Source organism: Alligator sinensis, unplaced genomic scaffold (assembly GCF_000455745.1).
Source record: "Alligator sinensis unplaced genomic scaffold, ASM45574v1 scaffold1745_1, whole genome shotgun sequence".
NCBI lineage: Eukaryota > Metazoa > Chordata > Crocodylia > Alligatoridae > Alligator > Alligator sinensis.
Window position 1 is genome coordinate 64,326 of NW_005843183.1, and position 6,918 is coordinate 71,243.

The following is a 6,918-nucleotide window of genomic DNA, read 5'->3' on the forward strand; positions in this document are numbered from 1 at the left end:
AGACGCTGAAGCGGGCGTTGACGGGCGGTGACGCGCATGCGCCCTGCAACCGTGAGTGTCAGCCTCGTTCTGGGCGGGAGGCGGACTTTCCTTGTGGGCCCAAGGGTCCACGGGGGGGGGGGAGCTCATTGGAGGTGTTCTGGCCCCAGGTCGGGCCATGAGCCCCTACATCCGGGCCCTGAGGGAGGGAGGGGAGCCCCTGAGGCCTGTAGCACTTGTTGGAGGCGGACGCCCGCCACCTTCTGCCTCAGTTTCCCTCCCCGCGGGGGGCGATGGTCCCGCTGGGGCTGCGTGAGGCCGAGGGGGTGCGACGGGCCCCAGGGACTTCCCACCTCATGGCTCTGCCCCGTGCCCGCAGCCTACGGCCCAGAGCGCAAGGTCGTCGCCTGCTATAGCGCCTGAGGGCTGCGATGGAGATGCCCGCTCCTGCTGCCCGCCTGCGAGGCTTCATCTGCCGGCCTTGGCCCGGGGAGCACGCGGCACCGGAGCCGGGCCCCTGCAGCACGGAGGCTCCACGTCCCGACTGCCCGCTGGCTCCCCACGGCTGGTCCGGCGCGCGTGTTGCTGCCACATTTTTGTTTTTCAGTTGCATTCATTTTACATGTCAGTTATATTTAATTTTAATAAAACTTCACGGCTCATTGGCTTCGCTTGCTCTGCTCTTTGGCCCTAGAGGGCTGAGACAGGCTGGTAGCTGGGCCCCTCTGCTGCAGGGAGCAGGGTCGTGGTGGTGGTGGTAAGGGAGCCGGGGTACGAGGCTGGGTGGCAGCTGGCAACCGTGTGAGGTGCTGGATGGGCGGCTGCAAAGCATGGCCTAAACCGTGGTGATTCTCGTCCTCAGCAAAGCAAGTCGTGAGAGGTCTTTGGCAACCAATTCCCTCCGTAGCCTTGAGGCAGAAGCTCTCCGTCTCCTCGCCACACCTGGGCTTCCTGCTGGCTGCTGACTTGCCCTCACCCCTGGCGAATGAGCCTTGCACCTCCTGAACTGGGAGCACTGCTGCAGCACCACATGAGGGGGGTTCACCATCCCTCCGGGCTGGAGCTGCCCGAAAGAATTGACTCTAACTGCCTGGCTCCGGGGAGACAGGATGTGACTAAGGCTTTGCTGGTTGATTCGTCCGGACACGCGCTGCCTAATTGCTGCTTCCTAAAGGAAGAACGAGCGTGTGGACATTATGCCCATTTCATGGGCAAGAAATGATCGTGGAGAGGGGACTCTCCAACCAGAGGAGAATCCCTCTCCTTCGGCTGTTGGAACAACCCCTTGTTGAACCTCTTCTGGGTTGCGGCTGTCTCCGCCACCTATCATCTCTTCTGCTTTTTTCATGTCCCACGATGCATCTCTTGACCTTCACACATTGGGCAACAGGAATGTATGATGGTTTCTAGGCTCCTCTGAAGGGCAATGACTTCCCGGACCTGTGGCACGTGCCCGCTTGGCTTTGACGTGATCTCAGCTGATTCACATGGTCAGTGACTGAGCCCTGAGTTACAGAAGACAACAGATTGTCCCCTTCCCTGACACCTGCTCCAGCGGTGTCCTGGGAGAGCTTAATTGCTGGCATTGTGAAGACACCTTCCAGGCGGAGTCCAACGTGACTTGTCTGCCAGAGTCAGAAGATAAGGAGCTGTTTTCAGCCTCCTGTGCTCCCTGGGGGAGAAGTCTGGGATAAAAATAAACCCAGGTGACCGTTGTCTTGGCTTCAAAGGGCAAAGAACCAATTTTTATAGTTCGGGGAGGAAATATTTCTGCTGTGCCTTGAATGGAACAGCGGAAAAGTTCCAGCCTCTGGGGATAGGCGAGTTCAAGGTGGTTGACACAGCCCCTCTGCAGCATCCCTGCCACTGAAGATCTGCCCCAGTGACAGCTGCATTTGAACCCGGATGGCTAATGTAGCATCTTGGACACCTCCCCAGGCTGGTGGCCTGTGCTGGGCTCAACCCCAGTTGGGGGGCAACCAGACTGGTCTCAGAATCTGTGGGGACACTGGAAATGCTTTTCTGGGAGGCAGAGGTGACTTAGGAGCCAGAATTGATCTGGTTTAGGCCTCGTGTAGACAGATCTCAGTACAGATACAACTTATTCAAGTTTTTTAAGCCTTGCTTGAAACCAGCGAGCGCTACATCCAACCGGTGTGGAAGGGGCAGGTTAACGGAACTGGAAGAGTCCAAACAACTCCCGTGTTGGAGCATCTGCCGCATCTGTTTGATGCTTAAAAAGCAGGTTCTGCCTTGGGTCCAGGTGGAGCCTTTCCCCATGGCAGGTTCGGGTGTTGTGTTGGGGTGACGGTCATTTGACAAAGAGGTTAGATGATGGATTCATCTGGGATGGTTTGGACAGGGCTGATCCTGCCTCAGACGGAGGGGTTGGACTAGAAGTGACCTCTGGAGCTCCCTTCCAGCCCCACTTCTCTATGACTCTCTCTCCTCCGTGGTGCTGTTTGCCATGGTCCAGTCTCCCTCTTAACCTTTGAGCTAAACTGTTCCTGAATTAACCCACTTGAAACAAATAAAGTGATTGCAGGTACCATGAAGGTCTCCAGCTTCCAGCAGGTGATGACCCACCCCTGGTGGGATCCGCCCAGGCTGCCTGGCCCTGCCTCCCATTCCCTTGAGTTGCTTTGGGAAATGAGCTTTTAAGCACTCAAGCAACTTGGCCTCTTTGTGAACCCTCAGGCTTTGTCTAGTCAGCAGGCAACAGCAGTCCGGCTCCTGTGAGATTTTTAGCTCACCATAAATCAGGCACAAATGGATCCAGCCTGTCAGCTTCAGTCCTGTTTGTCAAAGCAGCTTAGGATCCCGAGTTCCCTGACACTGTCTTCAGAAGCATCATGTGCCGAGACACAAGTGTGGCCAGCTGGCTTGGCTTGAAAAGGAAGCCTTATATGAGGTGGGTGTTGAATGGAGGTGGCAGAGGGGAAAAGCTGAGCCCATAATCTCTCCCAACGAAGCTATTATAATCCCCCCCAGGGTGGTGCTAGAGCAGCTGAGTTTGTGCCTAAAAGAGCGATGTAACTGGGTCAAATGCGGTTGTATCTGAGCTCTGGCAGGGTGGGAGGAAAGCTGCCAGCTGTTGGCCTGAACTTATTTCAGGTCCTTTGTTAGAGCCCAAGGGGTGGGAGTTTCAGGGCTCTGTTTCTGGATTCAGAGGCGGCCTTGACATAACTAATGCAAGGAAACCTAAAATAATGAGCTCTTCTGTCATCTATACGCTTTCTCCGGAGACTACCAAACAAGCATCTATTTCAACACATCCAGAAAACCCAATTTTGGGGCATCTCAGGCTGCCTCTCGCATGCAAATAAACGAATGTGACCAAGTAATTATAGTCCACTAGGCTAAAAACCATAGAGGACAATGGAGGCAGTGATGTATTTGAGATGACGCCTGTCCAGAACTATTTGGTTGTTCCAGCCTCCGGGAATCGGCAGCTGTCTCTTCTGTAACAAAGATTAAGGCTCAGCCTGTCACCTGCTGTTACCTAAAGCCCAGAGCCAAACTTAGCCCTACACAAGCAAAAGTCAGTGGTGAGTCCTCTAAACATTAAACCTGTTACATAGGTGCCATGATACATGCTTTGTTGGGCTTCCAGCTCCTGAGCTTTGGTTCTTTCATCCAAAAAAGGGGCGGTTGAGACGAAACATCGCCCCCTTTTCTAGCTGAAGGAAAAAAAACTCACAAAAGTCTTATTCCACTTTGAAAATTATGTTTGTGGGGCACCGCTCACCTGTTATGGACATTTGAACAGTTAAAAAAAACAACGAAAAGGTAATTTTGGTTTCAAAGCTGAAAATCAGTGTTTTAGAGAATATCCAAAAATGAAATGTTCTGGCTTTTTGTCTTTTTTAATGTTTTCCAGCTTTTCTTTCTGCCAAGAATATCCAAAAACAAGGGGAAAAAAACCCCAGAGCATTTCATTTTTTGGATATTGTCAGCAGAAAGAAAAGATGGAAAGCTTTAGGGGGGAAAAAAGGCTAAAACATTTCATTTTTTTATATTCTCGGTAGAAAGAAAAGTCACAAAATATTAGGAAAACAAGCCAGAATGTTTCAAATGTTTTCCAGCTTTTTTTTTTCTGCTGAAAGTATCCAAAAATGAAATGCTCTGGCATTTTTTCCTAATGTTTTGCAGCTTTTCTTTCTACGGAGAATATCCAAAAATGAAAAGTTATGGCTTTTTTTCCTCTAATGTTTTCCAACCTTTCTTTCTGCCGTGAACATCCAAAAATGAAACATTCTGATTTCTAGTTTCTAATGTTTTCCAGCTTTTCTTTCTGCTGAGATTGTAAATAGCTCCTCCCCTCCCCCCTTCCCGGCCTTAATCTGCATCTTATTTTTGGCCAAGTAGTCATTAGAAAACTTCACCTGACTCAGCTGCTGATACCTACACCCATGAGACAGGAGGTGATGGCTAATTAAGAGGGCGTAGGCATCACCTTATTGGATTGATGGCATTCAGCCAAAATTTTGTCCCCAGCCATAAGGCAGCATCCGGTGTGGTCAGGAAAATGATGGGAGAAGCCCTGTGTAAGCATACATTATTGTTGGCACTATAAATGTCCAGTTCCTCCTTGTTGTTTGGATCTCACTATGTTTCTTTGGTCTCAGCAAACATTACAATCTGAACCTGGGCAGGGGGTCGAACTTGATGATCTGTTCAGGTCCCTTCTGACCCTAGAAACTATGAAACAGATCTGGTGGGGATTTGTCCTGGCTTCGAGCGATGAAGTCACTTGCTCTCCTTAGGGTAACAAAGCCTCTTAGACTTATTTTGCCCTACTCCAGAACAAAAGCAGGTGTGAGATGGGCTGGGAACCCAGGGACAGGTCCAAAAAGGGACCAAAAAGCAGAGGTCAAGGCATGGGATCATACATCGATGATAGTACACCTGTGATCCCTGTATGTCAGCCAAGAGTACTTGGCGTAGGTACCATCAACCCGGAGCTGTGGGGCTCCTTCCCTCTTGAGGCCCGTCGGCTGAGCCTGGGCATCTTTCAGAGGCAGCAACACCTTTCTATTTGAGAAGACAATTAGCAAACACAGCAAGGTGGGGGGTCTTGAGGTGTGTGTGTGTGGGCGGGGGGCGAGGGGGGGTCATGTCTTCCCATCTTACTAGCACTTGTCCTATTCTATAAATTCTTCTTTTGACCCTTGACTCTTAATAAGAATTAACTCTCACCCCCAGCGTGCTGGCCAATAGAGCTGTGTCATCTGGCCTGCTGGGCTCCCAACAGACGAAATAATTCCCCAGTCATGTGACCGAGTTATATAAAAATGAGTTCCATTCTCAGCTGCCCCAAGCTGCTGGTGGGAAGGCCAACAGTGAGCTCAGCTGACCAGTTGATCTCTCTGGTCAACTGATGAAAACACACATCAAACTGGGCTCTCAAGGACCTGGCTCCTTTCCCAGGTATGGATCTGAATGGCCACAGGATCGTGGCCTTGAAAATGGCTTGGAAGGTCCTCGTGCCTGACCCCTCATGATCACTCTGAAATATTTGGACAAATGCCCATCGTAGCTCCTTCTGGGAATCTCCATCATCGTCGGAGGTTTCTGTAGCTGCTGGCTCAACTGGAAGTTATTTTTTCTCCTTCTTGATCTAGGCAGGCATGTATCTGGGGCAAGAAATGTCCCGTGGACCATCTCATTAGCTCAGCAAGTACAGGCTAAAGCCATCAACTCCGGACCCTGCTGTGCCTCGGGGCTCTTCAGCTCCGGGTGGTTGGCTGCTTTTAAAGACAGCTCATCCCTGCCACCCAGTGGACAGAAAGAAGCTAGAACTGCTAGAAAAGTTCCAGCTTGCTGTGGGGCCTTTCTCCTCCTGCAGGATTCCTGGCTAGGCCTTTGCTTGTATGATGATCGGTACCCATGAGAGCTAGACAGCCTGGGCATGGGTGAGGCCAAATCTTCGAGCAGCCGCAGAGGAGCCCTGCACCTTCCCGGAGAAGGGTGCAACACCATGGCTCTCGACAAGGCCACCACAGCGCCATGCCACCCTGTGAAGGGTGCCACTGAATATTAGAAAAAAAAGACCACTCCAATGAGGTCATATTTGCTCCAGCGGAGAAATGCCCGACCACGGGGTACTAGAGGCACCCCCAAGACCCGCAGGAAGGTGAGGTTTGGTGTCATTATCCTGAGTAAGGAGCCATTCTTTAACTTCTATGGCCAGGTGATGCATTGCCTCCATAAGGGAGATGAGGTTGATGTCGTATATCTGGATTTCAAGAAAGCCATTGATTTTGGTCTCCCACGATGTCCTCATGGTTAAGCTGGAGAACTATGGCCTTGACCCTCTGACAGTCCAATGGCTGGGGAACTGGCTCCAGGGTTGGACCCACAGGGTACTAGTTGATGGGAGCAAATCACCATGGCACAAGGTGACCAGTGGAGTCCATCAGGGCTCAGTACTCAGGCCAGTACTCTTCAACATCTTCATTAATGATCTGGATTTGGGCATCAGATACAGACTGGTAAAGTTTGTGGACGACACCAATCTACGAGGGAAGGCAGTCACACTGGAGGACAGGCTTGCAAAGTGGGTGGACCAAAACCTGATGGCATTCAATGTAGAGAGGAGCAGGGTGCTCCACCTGGGAGAAACAACCAGCAGCATACTTATAGGCTCCGCAGTGCTATGCTCACTAGCACCATGACCAAAAGAGACTTGGGGGGTCTTGATTGACCACACGATGAACATGCGCCACCAATGCAATGCCGTGGCTGGCAAAGCAAACCAAACTCTGGCACACATCCATCGATGCGTCCCTAGCAATTGGCGGACAGGGGGGACAAGGCTGAACTCCTCAACGAGTTCTTTGCCTCAGTGTTCCTAAGCGAGGGGCACGACAAGTCTCTCACTGGGGTTGTAGAGAGGCAGCAGCAAGGCACCAGACTGCCATGCGTAGACCCTGAGAT

The 6,918-nt window shown here is 51.4% G+C and overlaps 1 long non-coding RNA gene across 1 annotated transcript; it reads left to right on the forward strand.

Annotated features, from left to right (window-relative positions):
* On the forward strand, positions 1-4,038 carry LOC112548465. The gene is made up of 3 exons (XR_003092197.1): positions 1-51; positions 359-603; positions 842-4,038. It is a non-coding gene; the product is annotated as an uncharacterized LOC112548465 (long non-coding RNA).
* Positions 4,039-6,918: the final 2,880 nt, after the last annotated feature.